Genomic DNA, 19,395 nt, shown 5'->3' on the forward strand with positions numbered 1-19,395 from the left:
GGGGAGCTTCCCTCCCACAGGCACATTCCTTTGTGTGAAGCCAGGCCACTTCACACCTCATCAAGGCAACCTGGCTAGGCTGCTAGAGGCTGGCCAATCAGAGCACAGCAGCAAAAACAATGCAGGGCTGAAATTGGCAACTTTTCAGGTAAAGTTTACAACTCTTAACTGAACAAGTTATATTAAATCCCACAACTGGAAGTTGTGGGATTTATTACAACAATTGATTTGATACCAAACTCTTGGTATGCATCATTTAAGGAGACTTTAAAAATTCTCCCCATTCTAGCCTATGAAGGCCATTTACTAAAATGAGGGAAAAACGAATTAGGCTGTTATTACCTCACAAGGGCTTATAAAACTATTTTGATAAAGTCCCTGCTTATAGTTACATGGCACCCAGCCCTAGGGGCACATAGGGCACACCTTAGGGGTGACCTATATGTAAAAATAAGGTAGTTTAAGACTTTGGAACTACTTTTAATTCCAAAGTCGAATTTGCATATAACTTTAATTTAAAAGCAGCCAGCAAGGCAGGCCTGCCTTTAAAATGACACTGGGCACCTCAGCAGTGCACCTATGGGTGCACCACCTATGCTGTGGTCCCTAAACCTACATGCCCTACCATATACTAGGGACTTATAGGTAGGTTAACTTAGTCAATTATAATTAGCCTAATTTGCATATCCATTTTACACAGAGCACAGGCCCTGGGACTGGCTAGCAGTACCCAGGGCACCATCAGAGTCAGGAAAACACCAGCAAAAAGTGGAAAATGGGGGCAAAAAGTTAGGGGCCTCTGCAATCAGCCCTGTTTTCCCACACAGATCCAGTGCAAGTTGAGATCGGCAAATTCCAGGGACTGCATAAGTTTGTAGTCTGCAATTCGAGTCCGGTATCCCTACTGGGAAAAGACTTACTGTGCAAGACAAAATGTTTGATTACCTGTTCCAGTGATGGAACTGAAGTGCAGACAAACAGTGATGATGAAGGGGATGATGGTCAGTTCTCAGAGTTAGAGACAGGAACTGCAAATGAAGATTACCCCTTGATTACATTGTTCCCGATGCTTACAGTGATTGACCTGCCTGCCGAGTTACAGGGAATGGTGACAGAGAAAGTGTGGGATCTGACAGGAAAGGAAGTGGGATTGATAAAAGGAGTAGAACCAGTCAAAGTACAAGTGAAACCAAATGCAGTGTTCCCCCAGGTGCCACAATATCATATGGCACAAGATGTTCTTATTCAAGTGTCACAAATAATTGCAGACTTTGCGAAACAGGGAGTCCTGAAGGAAGTGTTGAGCAGCCCATGTAATTGACCGATAATGCGTCTGGAAAAGCCCTGTGGGAAGGTTCGAATTGTGCAGGATTTAAGAAAAATAAACAAGATTGTGGTAAAATGTTGCCCCATAGTGCCCAATCCACCAGTGATTATGTTTCAGGTTCCATGTGATGCTGAATGGTTCACCGTTGTAGACCTGTCACAAGCCTTCTTTTCGATACCTCTTCACGAGGACAGACAGTTTTTATTCAGTTTCAAATTCCTGGATAAGGTGTACAGTTGATGCAGAATTCCTCAAGGGTTTTCTGAGTCACCGTCCATCTTCAATCAGATATTGAAAAAGGACTTAGAATCCTTAGTACTGCCTTTTAACTCGACTCTAGTGCAGTACATTGACGATTTGCTGATTGCATCCAAGACAAGGGATAACTGTAAGTACGACACAATTGCCTTATTGAATCATTTGGGAAAGAATGGGCAGAAAGTGTCACTCAAGAAGCTGCAGTACTGCCAGAAAGAAGTGAAATACTTAGGACACTTAATTGAAAGAGGGTCCAGGAGAATATCGAAAGAAGGAATAACAGCCATTTTGCAAATGAACCCCCACACAACAAAGAGAGATGTCAGGATGTTTTTGGGAATGGTGGGTTACTGTCGCCAGTGGATACCCAACTTCTCGATTATCTCAAAACCATTGATAAAGCTGACAGGCAAAGAGGTTAAGGATGAACTGTATACCATAGCTTTGTCCAAGGAAGAGCTGGAGTCATTCATGGAATTGAGAGAGTGCATGTGCAGGGCACCAGCTTTGGGTATGCCTGACTACACAAAGCCTTTTCTACTGTTTTGTCATGAACGTGATGCTTGTTCTTTGTCTGTCTTGACACAGGTCCATGGAGGTGCGAATCGCCGTGTAGCATATTTTTCAGCTACCTTGGACCCCGTCACAGCAGCCTTACCGGGTTGTTTGCGCGCAGTTGCAGCAGTTGGTCAGAGCCTCACGCAGTGTGAAGGCATAGTAATGGGATATCCCCTAACAGTAATGGTTCCGCATTCAGTTGAAATTTTGTTGAGTCGAACAGAAACTCAGCACATGACAAATGCTTGACTTACCAAATATGAGACAATTATATTGGGGTCACCTAATGTTTCACTGAAACGATGTACTGTGTTGAACCCAGCAACTCTACTTCCTGCTGAGAAAACTGAAGTTTATAATGAAGAGGAAGTTGAGCACGACTGTCTTGAGGTAACAGAACTATGTACCAAGCCACGACCTGATATTCAAGATACACAGTTAAAAGAAAATGACTGCATTATGTTTGTTGATGGGTCTTGTTTGAGAGATTCAGTCGGAATGCTGAGAGCTGGTTATGCTGTATGTACCATAGCTGGTATAATTGAAGCTTCCTGGCTCGAGAGAGTGTATTCAGCACAAGTGGCAGAGCTAATTGCCCTTACTAAGGCATGCCACGCAGCTGAAAATCTGAGAGTCACTATCTATACTGACAACAGGTACGGATTTGGAATCGTACATGATTTTGGCCAATTGTGGTTGCAGAGAGGTTTCATGACCTCTTCTGGTTCTCCTGTAAAAAATGGTGAACAAATTAAGGATTTGTTACATGCGATTCAGTTACCTCTTGAAATTGCTTTGGTGAAATGCAGTGCTCACGTTAAGTCACAAGACTTTGTGTCCATGGGAAACGGCTATGCAGATCAAGTCGCAAGGTTTTGCGCAGTGAACTGTATATCGTTTAAGGACCAGTGGAAATTGATGCCGCAAACTGAAAATGACACATGCTTGAACCTTACATTAAGGGTGGTTGATACCCTAGATGTGCTAAAGACACTACAGGGTGGAAATTAGTTTTGCCAAACAGTCTTCTGTCACAATTCGCTAGGCTCTACCATGGACAGGCTCACCTCAGGAGAGACGCAATGATCAGGTCATTCAAAATCGATTGGTTGAACCCAAAGTTCAGACATGCTGCAGAGGTTACCTGTCACAGGTGCATCATCTGTCAACAGATGAATGCCGGAAAAGGGACTGTGGTAACTTTGAGCCACATAGGGAGAGCTGGTGGTCCATTTAGCAAGATGCAAATGGATTTCATTGAAATGCCTATTTGCGGAGGATTGAAGTACGTGTTGGTCATTGTGTGTGTTTTCAGTCACTTGATTGAAGCTTACCCCACACGTAGAAATGACAGTCTCACAGTTGCAAAGCTGCTGCTTAGGGAATTAATACCCAGGTTCTGGTTTCCGGTCTCTATAGAATCAGATAGGGGCAGACACTTCGACAATGAGGTGATTAAACTCTTGTGTGCCGCATTAGATATCGAACAGAAGCTGCACTGTAGCTACCGCCCTGAAGCATCAGGATTAGTAGAGCAAATGAATGGTACTTTGAAATCAAGAATGGCAAAGATGTGCGCAGCTACCAATATGAAATGGCCAGATGCATTGCCCTTAGTGCTGATGTCAATGAGGATCACCCCTGATAAGAAGACAGGACTATCACCACACAAAATCTTGATGGGTAGAGCTATGAGGTTACCCCCAGTGCCTGCAAATGCTCTAGTGAATATCACGGATGGTATGGTGTTGGACTACTGCAAAGGCTTGGCTGATGTGATTCGCTCTTTCTCTCACCAGGTAGAAGCTAACACATTGCCACCGATCGGTGATCCAGGTCACACCCTACAAGCCGGTGACTGGGTGGTTGTCAAGAAGCACGTGAGAAAATCGTGTTTGGAGCCTCGCTGGAAGGGGCCATATCAAGTAATTTTGACAACAACCACTGCTGTGAAATGTTCAGGCGTTCCAAATTGGATACATGCCAGTCACACGAAAAAGGTAACATGTCCAACTGATGAGGAACTTGAAGTTTCCGGCACAACAGTTCCAGAGAGGGAAGTCTCAGGGCCAGAAAACAGCCAAGAGGGAACTGAGACTGCAGGAGAGCCCGTCCCTCAAACAGTAAATGAATTCAAGAGAGGTGACGATGTGCCTATCCCAGTAGAGGTAGCAGGAGAACTAAATCAAGGAGACGTTTTCCCAGAAATAGACGGATACGGGTTAGAACTTGAACCCGTTACAGATCAAGAAGAAGAGGAAGAAGAGGGCGAAATAGTAGAAAGAGACCAAAGTACTCCGGCATCCCCTGAGCCAGTTGCAGGTCCATCAAGAGAAAACACCATATTACAAGAGGAGGGTGCTGTTCAGTGTCCTGAAAGAACAAATTGGAAGAAGACGCATAAAGGAGATAACTGGCCAGAGAAACAGATTGCAAAAGCAAGAAGTGTACAAGGCGAAACAATAAGAGAAGAGACTGATACATCCCGAGTAGAGAATATGAGTGAAGGAGAATTACAAGGGGAACAAAGACTGAAAAGAAAGAGAACCGCAAACAGAAGGTACGTAGGTCCTGAGTGGGCATATGCAACAACATCTGAATGGCAACAAGAATTCTTAGCGTTCTGCTTTGATCGAGAAGTACCAGGCCAATACTACGATACCTGAAGTAACCCAAAGAAAAGAAAAAAAAAGAAAAAAACTTTGTTAAAATCGAAAACTGGAAAACGAAAGAAAGAGACTTATAAATTACCGGATGAGACATTGATAACCTGATTTGACTTTGAAAAACCTGATTATGACAAACTGCTAGCCTGATTTGACAAAGGGGTCCTGGAGTGAATGAAAACGCTGTAAATACACACAGAGAGAGGAAAAGAAGAAAATGTTTTATATCGTCCTGAAGTTGATTGTTAGTCTGCTGTCTGATTCTATACAGACATAGCTTATAATAGAGGTAGTAACAAGAAGAGTAAGGTGTGTGGTTGGTTGAGTCTTATAATAGGTATTGTGTGTGCGATAATAATTGTGGGAGTGATTGTAGGAATGCCGTGGTTGGATAAGAAAGTGACTAACAATGCTCCAAAGCCTGACACTACAACATTAACACCGTGGGAAAGGTTTGAGCAGGATGCAAGACACTTGCATGAGGGAACTAATTCAAAGGGGAACTTTCTACTAACGTCTTCTATCGCTTGCTGAATGAGTATGTTGAGACTATGGATGCAAAAAATTGTTATGTGTGTACAAAGATTCCTTTGTCAGTGCAAGAAGGGGTCACCTACTATAGCTTACCGCTAACTTACGGGATAAGTTGTAGCTTGCTATTAACAAGATTCTATAATCAAGAGCATTTGCAATACTTTTATTCAAATCTGGATGTTGTGTTTTCCTTTGTGCCTGTGATTGAGTTTCTGAACAAGTTAGCTAAGGAGCACAGTATAAAAGTAGTTAGTGGCTTCTTTGAACCAACGCTTACATTTGGGACAGCTTATGCACACCGCAACAATCTGACCTGTCTATTGACACCTGTAGAGAAAAGCTTCTTAGATCACACTGATGATAGATGCAAAGCATTGAAGAAAAGATTAGAAAAAGGGCTAGAAAAACGCACATATGCAAATGATTATGCTTACACTGCAATAAAGACGCAAGGCAAACTAGCTATAGATGCACTACATGTAGGGAGGCTTTGTATATATAGGCCAAAATCTGAGCAAGACACTTTATTTGTGGGAACGAGTGAATGCAGACATGTGTTTTTGTTTCAGAGTAAGTGGACATTTATGTTAAATGGACAGGATCCAGCGATCTCTGGGATCTATTACATCTGTGGACTTAATGCTTATTACTGTCTCCCTTAGGGATGGTATGGGACATGTTATTTGGGAATAGTTTTCCTAAATATTTACCAGATTGATGACTTAAAGCAAATACCTCAAACGTCTGAATTACAAAATGCTAGACAAAAACGAGAGATAGCGGCTGCTGTCATTGGAGATATATTTGGAGCCATAATTCCTTCTGTAGGGGTTATCTTAAACTCCATGAAGATTCAAAGGTTGTCTACTATTGTGGATAACATGCTGACAAATTTTACAGGGGCTATACTCCTGATGGATACTGAACTTGCTGCGGAAAGAGCTATGACTCTTCAAAATCAGCTTGCTTTAGACATTCTTTTAGCAAAGAGTGGGGGAGTCTGCAAGATGCTAAACGAGCGTCATTGTTGCTCATTTATACCTGACAATAGTAAAAAGATTAGAGGTATGCTTACTAACCTAACCAAAGATAGCGCAGATTTGAAGGATTTGAAGGAACCTGGAGTGTGGGAGAAATTTGGAAAAGGAATTGCCAGAGCAGGGAGCTGGTTTATCAACATTTGGAATGGAGTACTTACAAAAATATTAGGGGGTCTATTAATTGTTCTGGCCTGTCTATTAGGATTATGGGGAGCATGCAAAATTAATGATAAAATTAAAAGAAATTGGACAAAAAGAACCAGGAGAAATGAAGAAAGTGAAAGGGAGAAAATGTTCAATGAAATTTGGGAAAGTTCGCACAAGGGACAAAGGGCCAGATGTAGCAAAAATAAAAATTGCGACTCGCATTTTGCGAGTTGATGCGACTCGCAAAATGCGAGTCGCAAATTGGAATGCCAGAAAAAAAAGCGATCCGATTTTGCGACTCGCAGCCGGACTCGCAACGCTGTGTGCGAGTCCGCAGTTTGCGAGGTCGCTGTTTGCGAGTGTGCAAAAAACGAACTCGCAATTAGCGAGTGGGTGTCGCAAATTGCGATTACCTTCAAAATTGCTTGCAGATGCAGCAGAACACTCCAGAAAGCATACCAGAACACTCTGGAAACACTTCCTGGCACATGATGATGACATCACAGCCAAGAAGTTAACAAATACACCTGGGAGGAGGGCTCAACAGTGAGCAGTGTCTCTGCCACTCACAGTAGGGTGCTGAGGAGTGGTAGGCACAGCACCATGGACGCAGCAGGGACCAGCCAGGCTGGCAGGAGATCATAGATAACAGCCAGGACAGATTAATGTGGCACATGGCGTTAATGTGCCACATGACTGGTTGGCATTTTCCTGCCCATGGACAATTTCAACTTGTATATAGTTTCTTCATGACATTAATAAAACAGTTATTTTTGTTCCACTTAACAAATGGTTAATAGGTGAGTATGGTGGGAGTTGACACGTACCGTCCAAAATATTGCGTTGCAATGTGGTCCCGTCTCAGTCTGCCTTGATTAGCTAGACTCCTATCCCCATGATGGCGATGTGGTTGTTCTTGCTCTTCATCATCAGGATATGGGTCTGCAGGGGTGAGAGGTAGCCCACGTCGGGTGGCTATGTTGTGGAGGATGGCGCATGTGACCACAATTTTGAAAGCGGTAATGGGGGTGTATTGGAGGGCGCCTCCACTGCGGTGGAGGCATCTGAATCTTGCCTTCAGCAGTCCGAAGGTGCGCTCGATCAGGTTCCTGGTCCTCTTATGCGCACTGTCGTATTGCCTCTCTGATTCAGTTCTGGGTGTTAAAAACGGAGTCATGATCCAAGGCCTGAGAGCATATGCACTGTCACCTGTTGGGCACAAAAGTACACGGTTAGGAAGTCCAGATTGTCGTGCACAGTGACCTGTGTGTATGTCTGCAAGTGTCTGTGACTTTACCTAGGAGGTAACCGTCTCCAAATTCCCCACGTTCCAGGCGTTGATGTATCCCACTATGCCTAAAAATGTATGAGTCATGGGTACTGCCAGGAAACTTAGCTACGATGTCCGTGATGACATAATGGGCATCACAAACAACCTGTATGTTGAGTGAGTGGGTACACTTCCTGTTGCGGAAAATGTGTTCCAGATTAGCAGGGGGGCATATTTGAATGTGTGTCCCATCTACACACCCTATGACATGAGGAAAGTGGGCAATGCGGTAAAAGTCCAGCTTGGTGCTGTTAATTTCTGCCTCATTCCTTGGTAAGTATATGAAGTGAGACATGTGCGTGACTAAGGCATCTAGGAATATCCTGAGGAACCTTGACACTGCACTTTGGGATATCCCACCTGCCACGGCAATGACCCCCTGATAGCTCCCTGAGGCCAAGAGGTGCAGTGCGCATAGTACTTGCACATGCGTAGGGATGGCGTAGCCACGCAGAGTCTTGTGTTCTAGCTGTGGTTTCAGTAAATCTATTAATTCTAGAATGGCTGCGCTGCTAAGGCGGTATTTGTCATAGATCTCCTCTTCAGTTTGCTGAAAAAGAGTCTGCCTGGTTCTATATATCTTCTCCTGTCTGTGGCCCCTCCTCCTCCTCTGCTGGGCTGCGTAGACTCTCCTCCTCACTGCTATCAGGTATATCTCCGCCATCTTGAGTAACCCAGATGCCTTCTGGGTCCCCTTTTATACTTTGGTAATGGTTACCACCTGCTCTGAGTTAGTGGTAAATGGGACATGCAAAATGGGCTTTTTGCGACTAGTCGGTATTTGCGAGTTGCAAATGCATAAGGTTTGCGACTCGCAAATTGCGACTTGCAATTTGCGGGTCGCAAAATGGGGTCGCACCGGATGCGACTCGCAAACGGGTCCCATCGCTTTTTGCGAGTCGGAAATGGGCTTTTTGCATCCCATTTCCGATTTTGCACTGTCGCAAATTGCGATTCGGCCCGTTTGCGAGTCGCAATTGTTTGCTACATCTGGCCCAAGATGTTGAAATGCGCATTATGCGTAAGGTGAAAAATTAAAGTGAAAGGTCAAAGGGAAAGGTTTACATGATGATGAACGTCATCAGAGGAGGGACTGAGAGAGCGTAGCTTATATAATCTATATGAACATGAAATGTTTATGAACTAATGTGTGATGATGCCACATAGAAGCTATAGTAATAGCGATTTTGCTTAAACGTGCACTTGAATTGTGACCACAATGAGTGGCCATCAATGTATACGCAAATTAATAATGATGATCAAACTGTTTATGTTACATTCAAATGAGCTTATACTAATATTTGCGTTATTGAAACTGTGCTGAAATTCTCATAGGCCTTAAGTTAACATGAGCCGGAGTTTAGCTGCCTGGCTCTCGTATTAAATGTATTTTTCTATTTTTCAGTGTGCTGACTCTAAAGGAGCCATGACCCCGCAATGTTCCTTTTCTTCAAGCTGGGAAGATGAATGTAACCATGTTAAATCCATTCTCAGGCGTCTTTTCTATGCCCATGGAATAAATGTTATAAAAGAAGTGAAACAGTGTAGATTAATGTAATGTACAAGATCATTCAAACTGGTGAATACAATGGAACTGCTGACCAAAAGATGCGCAAAGAATTATCAAGAAATTAAGTCAGTCAGTCGGACGTGTCACCTCTGAAGACGTCAACTACGAGGACCAATCAAAGACTTGTAAACCAATAAGGGGTGAAGATTAGGATTAACTAATGTCAAATTTGATAGGTTAAAGATAGAGGGGGATAGCAATTGTCCAATAGAATTTTGGGGGAATGAACAACGACAAAGGGATAAAAACCCATGTCACACGAAGTCAGGAGGAATTAGATAGGGAATGCTATTGATTTTATCCAGAAACTCTGTCACTCTGTCTGGTGACTTGAGATTATTGAAAAACCATCCTTGTCCTTAGTTTATCCATTTACACTTTTCCTCCTTATGAGGGAAGTGCCCTTTTGTCCTTTAGCTGAGTCCTAACTAATGACGATCTGACTGATGTCCTGAAGACGAAGACTGAACCTGTGTGCTGACCTAATCCTTGGAGGGTAATTATGACAATGCATTTGTAATTTGTCTGCAAATGCGTCGATGGACTAAGCAGGTCACCTTGGTCAAAGAGTTTTACTTTCTGACTTTGGGCCTGATTATGAGTTTGATGGACAGTACTCCATTCGTCAGGTTGTCAGAGGCCAATACCTTTACTGTCCTAATTGACTACCATATACCAAATGTTTTGTTGTTGGGACATGCTGGTTATGTTCCTATTTGTAACAAAACTGGATCCCATTGGCAGTAAAACAGACACCCACCCTGCCAGCCCACTGTAATGCCCAGTAGCCAGGGTGTCCCTTTGTAATGTCCTTTATCCAACAGGCCCCTACTCTGTCAGGCTATAGAGAAAGTATTTGGTCAAATGAGCCAATGGAGGCTCCACGTAAAGAATGCCTAATGTCTGCCCATCTTTAATTGTGGTAGGCAGGTTAGGGGTTTGGTGGGCATGGTACTCCTTCATATTTTCAGTGGAGTACCCTGCCTGCCAGACTCTCCATCAGACCTCTAGTCTCTAAAATGGAAGTCTAAATCCTCCAGTGGGTTGAGGTTGAGAACTCCTGAAAAACTTTGTTGTATTTGACAGAGTCCTCTTGAACATGGATACCTTTGCCTCTAAGATCCTACTAAAGCTCCTCAAGTCCTGGAAGTCCACAACTTTGAAGTTACCAACTTTTCAGATGTTTTGGAACATTCCCTCTTTTTCCCTTCTAAGGCTCCCCAGAGCACAGACACATCACTTAGGTGACAGGTCTCACTCTAGCAGAGATCAACAACAGGTTCCAGTACAGTCCAGATGTGACTGGCCACCTGGTCATTTTCGTAAATAAAACTTGTTTCAGCTTGCTTTATCTATGTAGCCATAAAAAATGCAAGCCAAATTACCATTGGATTCTACTTCTTACTCCTGGTACAAGTGAGAACATGTTTAGCTCCTCAGGTCTCCATACAGGTCAATGACAGCAGGTTCAGTTCTCCTCTGTCCTTCCACAGGTCCAGAAAGTAGTCTGATGAACTGGGGATGAGGAGCCACTTTTCTGGGAATCACCAGCCATTGGGTGGTGCCAACATCTGGATACTCCCTTGCCACTGAAAAAATGCCCCCAAATAGCAAACCTTCCTATTTCTAAAATACTTTCTGTTTGCCTTACTGCAAATATACACAGCCAAACTTCCCCCACCAGAACATCGCAGCGCGGTCAAATGACCGCCGCGGTGATTCTGACTTTCCCGCAGGGCGGGCGGGCGACCGCCAAAAGACCGCCCGCCAGCCCAGCGGGAAAGCACCAGCAACGAGGAAGCCGGCTCCGAATGGAGCCGGCGGAGTTGCTGGTGTGCGACGGGTGCAGTTGCACCTGTCGCGATTTTCAGTGTCTGCCACGCAGACACTGAAAATCAATGTGGGGCCCTGTTAGGGGGCCCCTGCAGTGCCCATGCCAGTGGCATGGGCACTGCAGGGCCCCCCAGGGGCCCCACGACACCCGTACCCGCCAGCCAGGTTCTGGCGGTGAAAACCGCCAGAACCAGGCTGGCGGGAAGGGGGTCGGAATCCCCATGGCGGCGCTGCTTGCAGCGCCGCCGTGGAGGATTCCCTGGGGCAGCGGGCCGGCTTCCCTTTTCTGACCGCGGCTTTACCGCCGCGATCAGAATGCCCCCGGAAGCACCGCCAGCCTGTTGGCGGTGCTTCTTCCGTCACCTACACTGGCGGTCTATGACCGCCAGGGTAGGAATGACCCCCTAAGTGTACTAAGCTGAGAGCAATGCAACATGCAGAACCATTCAGCCCAGGGAAGTGGTTGGTGTCTTCAAAGGGCAAATCTGCGGAAATTAGTAGGCCCTTCCTCCTCAACCACATCAAACATGTTCTGGGACAAGCCTCCTCTCCTACTGAGCCGGTGCCAAGGTGACATTAGACCTGGAATCACAGGAGTCTCTTGCTCAGGTTGTCCTTATACTAAACTGTGAACAGGCAGGCCTCACCCTGGTCCATTTAAAGTTAATGAAGTTCCTGGACCTTCCCAAACTGTCCTTCCTGAGCTGAGAGGAGTCCCATACCTCATTCCCTTATTAAGGCCAAATCTCTGACAGGTGGCAGCTGCTAGATGTGGCAGCTTCTGGCTGACTATGCTAATTAATATAATGGAGCTTCAGATAGGCAAAGCCCAGGTTTTTAAAAGTTACTGTTCCAATATATTTATCAAAAATCTAACTTGATCTTTAAATTGAATGTTTAATAAATATTACAAACAGTAGTTGAATCGGTTCTGTAGCTTATCCTAAACCAAAGTTATCAAAAAGTATATTTTGTACAGACTTTTTTTCAGAAAAGGATCAGCTGCAGCCCTTTAAATTAAAATTAGCTCTGGGGGTCTAGTTACTATAGGAACATACAAACTTAACATGCTTATGTGTTTTGCTCATAAATGCCAAGGAACTTACATTGTGGGCTACAAGCTAGCTTCTTATTTAATCTTTCATAGTATGTTGTCTCCTGTCAAAAAGGTTTATTTGAGCAGGTTCACATGTAGTTTTAAAATACATAGAAGTCAGGCTATAAATCTAGGCCTAAAGGCATGTTTTGCCTTGTTGGCCTAGTGGATGGCACAATAAGTGGTGCAGTCCACAGATGACATTTAACTTTCCTTGTTATTGGTGTATTTTCTGGGACCCTATACTATGTCATTACTGGTAACTTAAATATGCCATTTGGGAATCAACCAGTTCCACCACATTGTAGGGGTCTGTGCAGAGACATTGGGGCCTGAATAGTAGTACTCCAGTGTAAAGAGTTCCAAAACCAGCAATATTAGTCAGCAGAATAAAGGGATAATCACATACAAAGAACAATTTTCCAACAACTTCCTCACTGCACACTATTCATTACTGTTAGAAACTGGTTTGTTGATTGACTGGGGTGTGAGCCCTGGTATAGCAACAACCACAATCATTTGCAGGGTGAAAAACAAAAATTACTTTGTGCTTAACCTTGGGTAGCTTAGCACAAAAGCAATCCGTCTTAACTTAGAGGCAATGTGTACAGTATTTATGCTGCACATAAACAGTAATACAGTGAAACACAATACAAGAAACATCCAAAACCAATTTATAAGCATAGAAATATCCAATCAGTGTAACGAGAGTTATGAATTTTAAAGATGTTAATGAAAACCAGTGTCTAAAAGATCAAAGTGCCAACTCCAGAAATCTAGTCACACAAGACCATGCAAAGTCGAGAAATATGATCAAATGCGATGGAGTGTGTTTCGGATATAAAAAAGAGATTGGGATCAGCTCTAACCGATTGACTTAGAAGACATTCTGATAAATAGTGTCTGATTAACTAAAGTTCAATGAGTCAAGCCTGCAGGAGGTGTCTGAGTTTGGAACATTGTAGTCTGATAGCCTTGGGTCAAAGACAAAGTGAAAGTTTCTACATTCTGACTTAGTGTCTGAAAAGGAAGTCAAATATTTTCAACAGGATGAGGCAGAGGGCTGTAGCTGAAGACAGTTCCACAAGTTCAGATGCCTCTTTGGAGAGGAATTGCTGAAAAGGATTTATTGCTGCAGAGAAGCATGTAGTAGGATAAGCCATACACTTTGGGTGGATAAGTGAGCAGGTTGGTTCCAGAATTTTCCTTGTTCCTAGCACTTTTAGCCTATCTGGATTTTGGCTATTTTGGACCTTTAGCACCATGTCCACGGGTCAAGAACTGGAATGGCTCCACTTAGAGGGTCAGGGCTCTCTCAGGCTGGGTCCAGGTATGGGTTCAATGTGGTGGAAGGCTTTTGTACCCAGGAAGAGGCAGTAGAGCAGCAAGGCAACATGGGCAGCAATCCAGCAAGACATCAGTGCTTCAGAGCAGCAGTCCAGCAGAATTGCAGTCCTTCCAGCTGCACAGCAGTTGTTTCTGGCAGATAATCCAAAGGGTTGCTGTCTGAGGTCCTACTTGTATAGCCTGGTTCTCTCCTTTTGGATGGTAGGGACATTGCTAGACAGTGGCTTTGAAGTACATGACATTTACTGTCTCCCCTGCCCTGGCCTAAAGCCAGCTGCAATAACAATGTGGGGTCATCAGGCCTTTTGTGTAAAGGCCGAGCACAGGCTATTCAATTGTAAGTAGGACTGTGCTCAGCCTGCCCCCTATCCTGCCAGGATATGGCCCATTCAGGCACACCTAATCCCTCTAGTGTGTGACTGTATGGGAGTAATTCTAACTGTCAGTTACACCCAATCATGTGGCCCAAGATAGATGGAAGGCCCAAAATTGCTAACAACAGGAAAATGCCAGCTTTCTAAAAGTTTCATTTTCATAATTGTAAGTAAAAATTCTACTTTAGTATTAAAACGGGCTTATCATTGCAATGTCATTGACACCGAACATTAGATAACTAACTGCTCCCAATTGGAAATATTCAGCTTTTTAAAAGTAATAAAACCCCTTAAAGGTATCCTGGGGAAGGGTAGGCCCCACATTAGTAAAACACAAGTTTAGAAGTATTTTTTCTACCAGGACCTTTAAACCTTAAAAGTATATGTCCAACCTTTTAATTACACAACACCCTGCCCTGCGGGCTACCTAGGGCCTACCTTCAGGGTGATGTGTATGTAATGAAAGGATAGTGTAAAGCTTGGCAAGGGAGAATAAATGCCATGTCTATACTGCCTTCAAGCTGCAATGGCATGCCCGGGACATGTTTTAAAGGACCACTTATGTGGTTGCCATAATAAGTGCTGCAGGCCCATTAGTAGTACTTAGTTTACAGGCACTAGATATATTGCATACCACTCTACAAGGGACTTTTAAATAAACTAAATATGTCAAGTGGACATATGCCAGTTTTACCATGCTTTAGGGGAGAAAGCACAATTATTTTAGCACTGGTTAGCTGTGGTAAGCTGCACAGAGTCCCAAGGCCAACAACAAATACTTCAGCAAAAAGTGGAAGGGCAAAGGTAAAATGTTTGGGGGCAACCCTGCAAAGAGAGCCAGATCTGACAATTACCATCTTTTTTTTCTTTTTATGTGTCAAGAGAAGGTCTTGAAAGAGTTGACATAGTAGGTTTTGATTGGTTTTGAGGAAAGACCTGGGCCCTCATTCCGAGTTTGGCGGTCACTGGATTGCCATGCCAGCGGTGGCAGTTGCACCACCACCAGTCTGGCAGTGCATATTATGACCACAGCGATGATCCAACCGCAAACCAGCCAAGTCACCGCCAGTGCAGGCAGTCAGCCATGGCTGCCGTAGTCATCTCCAGGACGGCAGGGACCAATACACCGCCCACCATATTACGAGTAGACAGACCGTCAGGATTTCTTGGGTGGTGCGACCACCACAAAAAGCCTGGTGGAAATTGATAGCACGGACAGCGACTGCCACACACATGCAAACAAATGCCCGTATCAACACACACAGCTACAAACACACTGCACACACTAACTACACAAAAGCATTTGCAAACTACACACATAACGGCCAACAGACACATACCACTCACTCAGCACACCACACACACACACCGCCGCCACTGTCAAACACAGTCATACACAATACCCCCCAGTCACACAACATCACCAACACATAAATGCGTAGTCAGAAAGAGACATCGAACAACTCCACCCGACAACACATACTGCCAGCAATACATGGCAACAACACCCAATCATAGAAATACTACAGACATCCAAAAAAGGCATCAGGTGACACACCACGTTCAACCAACATACAAACGACATCACATATGGATCTATACACACACAGTAGCAAGCACCACTACTACACAATGCCAGATGCAACCAGAACAACACATCACAAAAAGCACATGGCACAAGTCATCAACCCAGTGCATGCAGCAAATTAGAAACATCACATACACATACAACACACACATCAAAGTACACAGCTATAACACAACCATGTTGAATGAAACCAGGACAATTGCTCATTCTTGACAGCCACAGCTATGTGGGCAGCTGTATTAAAATGTAAAAAATGGATAAAACAATGTACAGATGAGACCTACTGGCCAGTCCAAATGTCAGATGTGCACCAGGCACATTGGGCAAAGTCACACACTCCAACTTGACTCCTGACTGCAAATTGGCCTCCACATGGCAGGGGCATCAATGTGGCAAGCAGGTACCTTAATGGGGGGGTGGGGCGGTGGTGGTGGCTTGGCCTTGGAAGGGGGATCCTTGGGTTTAGGTTTGTGAGGGGTGGTTAGATTTTGATTTTGATTGTGGGGGAGGAGGTTTGGATTTTGGGCTAGGAGCAGGGACATTTGGCTTTGGAGGGGATGTTATCTTAGCAGTGCGAGGGGCATGGGAGGACTGGGAGGTGGAAGGTCTGGGTTGAGGCAGGAGGACATGAAGCTTAGGGGCATCAAAGGGCGGGATGGGAACAGGGAACAGGTCAAGACTGGCAAGGGAAGCTTTATTAGGTACATGGGGCAGTCATGGGTAAAAGGTTTAGGCGTGGAGGTAGAGGGAGTGGTTGTGGGAGCTGTAGGTGTGCTGGATGTGGATACAGGTGTGTGCAATGTGTGCTTGTGTGTGGTGGGTGTATGTTGTTGGGGTGAGTGAGGGTGTTTATGTTTTTGAGAGGAGGGGGAAGAGATGCAGGGAGATGGTGTGTAAGATATGTGAGTGTATGTTGGGGTGGTGGCTGCAAGTAAGGCGGATGTGCTGCATGTGGACGTGATGGTTGTGGTAAGTGCCTGTAGGTATGACAGGACTGAATCAGGGAGTGTTGGTGTAGTGTTGGCAGGTGTGAGTGGTGATGTGACTGCGAAGGAGGAGGGCTAGACAGTGCAGGAGTGGCTTTTGTCATGTGTACAGGTGTGTATTGACTGTGTGCATGCTTGTGGTGTGTCCTATGGTGCCTGTGTTTGTCTTTGCACAGCTTGTCTGTTGTAGTGGGTGAATGCTGGTCTGTATGTGTGCTCTGGATGTGTGAGGGGGGAGGGTTGGTAGAGGTGGCTGGAGGGGGGATGGAAGATGAAGGGATACTGGCTGCCATTAAAAAAAAGGCCAGAGCCTGAAATGATTTCTGCAGGCCAGCCGAGGCACTGTGAATGCCTTCCAGGTACTCATTACTTTGTTGCATCTGAGATGCCAGCCCCTGAATGGCATTCATGATGGTTGACTGCCCCACAGAGATGGACCTCTGGAGATCAATAGCCTCCTCATTGAGGACAGCAGAGCTGACAGAGGCAGGGGCAGAGGTGTCTGCAGCAGAGAAGATGCCCAGCCTCCTGGGTAAAACTGCACGGGCAACTGGGTGGAGAGCTGTAGGGAGGGCAGTGCTGAAAAGAATAGTGGCAGATAAGGATGGTGCAGGGATGGTCCCAGATACGTCCACCACCTCTAGGGGTCCAGTCTCCCCGTAGTGTTCCCCTCGCCCTCCGTCCCACTGGTCCCTTCAGCCTCAGTGGACTCTGCCTCCTGGTATCCCATGGGCTGCAGCTTCCCCACTTGCAGGTGCTCCTTCTCCTTCACCTCATGAGGCTGATACACACAATGATAGAAGAGGACAGGGAGAGAGGGTGGGAGAGAAAGCAAGGGAGGTAATGGTCAATACCTACCCATCTAGTACACATATTAACAAGTAATCTACTCCTCCTCTGGCGTGGCAAGGAATGGCTATGCAATATTGTCCTCAAACATTGGTCATGAAGACAAAACTCAATATGCAAACTGTTACCACCTAATTCCAACAAAATGACTAGTATGGCCATGCTGCAGTCATTCTACAATGCTAAAAAATACCAACCACCCACATATACTTACCAATCTGACACTTTCGACACATTGTTTTTCATATTCCCTGGATAGGTTCATTGCACACAAAAATATTGGACAGGTTGGTGAAGGACTAATGATGTACAGATGTCCATTGAGAATGTGATGATTGCACAGTAGAAGTTCCCTGCCCACAGAACTCATTACCCAATATCAGCCCTAACTACATTACAATGGCTATCTAAAGCAGACTCAGGGATAGGGAAATAAGGTTTGGAAATCAGTTAACATAGAAGTGTGTTTAAATGTTACCGGACAATGAGGTATAGCACCAACATAATACTGAAAGCATGTTGTTCAAAAGGTAACTCACACCACTTCTAAACAGTATAAGTAATAGCCCGGGCTATGATCTTAGCCAATGTACACACAACTCATTAATACCAACTAATCTAACTGACACAATAGAAGCTCATACAACTGACATAGAACAGTCAGTACTCACCCCCCTGTGGCTGCTGTGCTGCCTTCAAGCACCTATCTAGTTCCGGGTAGGCCACCCCCAATATGCGGGCCATTAGGGGGGTCAGGGTCCGAAGGCACCTCTCCCTTTTTGGGAGGACATCCCAAGCTGGGCCTCAAGATCTTATGGATCCAGTGTCTCAGGCCCTCCCACTGCTTTCTGCAGTGGGTGCTCTGTCGGGTATGGACCCCCAGGGTCCATAGTTGCTTGGAGATGGCTCTTCATGAACCCATCTTCTGATGGTTGCTAACCTACATGGGAGACACAGACAAAAGGAGAAATTCATGAAGAGTTACAGTACAGCTAGAGCAGTGGCCTACACACACCATGCACAGAACATGCTCAAACAGAGTCCACTACACCCCAGTATCATTCATACAATACAACCCCAGCAGTCAATCATGACATGTCTATGTTCACACACTTTCGCCATCAAAGAACACCTGGTTGCTGAGAAACATACCACATTGTACTGACCTGTTTATCCGAAGGCAGGGGCCCTATCTCCAGCAGCACGTGCCATTGTGGCTTCCAGATACAGAACACAGCAGCTCACGCAGTGGAGTTCTTGCTTGCTCGAGTGTCTAGAGTCAAGTGAGCTGGGTTATAGAAATTGGCGGGCACGGCCACCGGAGTCATGCCCGTCACTGTCGGTGGTGATCATCATTGGCAACAGTTTCCCATAGACATCTATGTTAACCAATGAGTAGTTGCACGACTGTTCCGACCGCCTAAAGCCATGACGACAGAGCCGGTCCTCTGCATGCAGGACAGACGACTGCCATTTCACATATTCTAAAGATTTCAATGTCATCCTACTGTTTCATAGCATAGTAGTTAAACACTAGTTGCTTGATTCACGATGTCAATTTATGTGCACACACTAGTGAAGGTGGGATCACCTGTCAATATGTCTGCTGCATAATCTTTTCAATGTGTGGACGTTTGAGAACTGTATCTGACTTGTGACAAGTAGATCAATGGAAATGACAGCTAGGATGTTGCAGTTTTGTAGTTTGTGTGAAACTGTTTCCCTGTGTCAGGTTTCAAATACCTTACGTGACTTGTCTCGGTCACCACTTCTATGGTGTACGTTAGCAACAACAGTGTAACAGATGTCCTTAAATGTGTTTTGTCCTATGCCTAGATACTGTCCAATGGGGAGATTGAGAAATGCACTCATCGGCCGGCCCCTATTCGACT

The sequence above is a fragment of the Pleurodeles waltl genome, chromosome 10, assembly GCF_031143425.1.
Source record: "Pleurodeles waltl isolate 20211129_DDA chromosome 10, aPleWal1.hap1.20221129, whole genome shotgun sequence".
In the NCBI taxonomy this organism is placed as follows: domain Eukaryota; kingdom Metazoa; phylum Chordata; class Amphibia; order Caudata; family Salamandridae; genus Pleurodeles; species Pleurodeles waltl.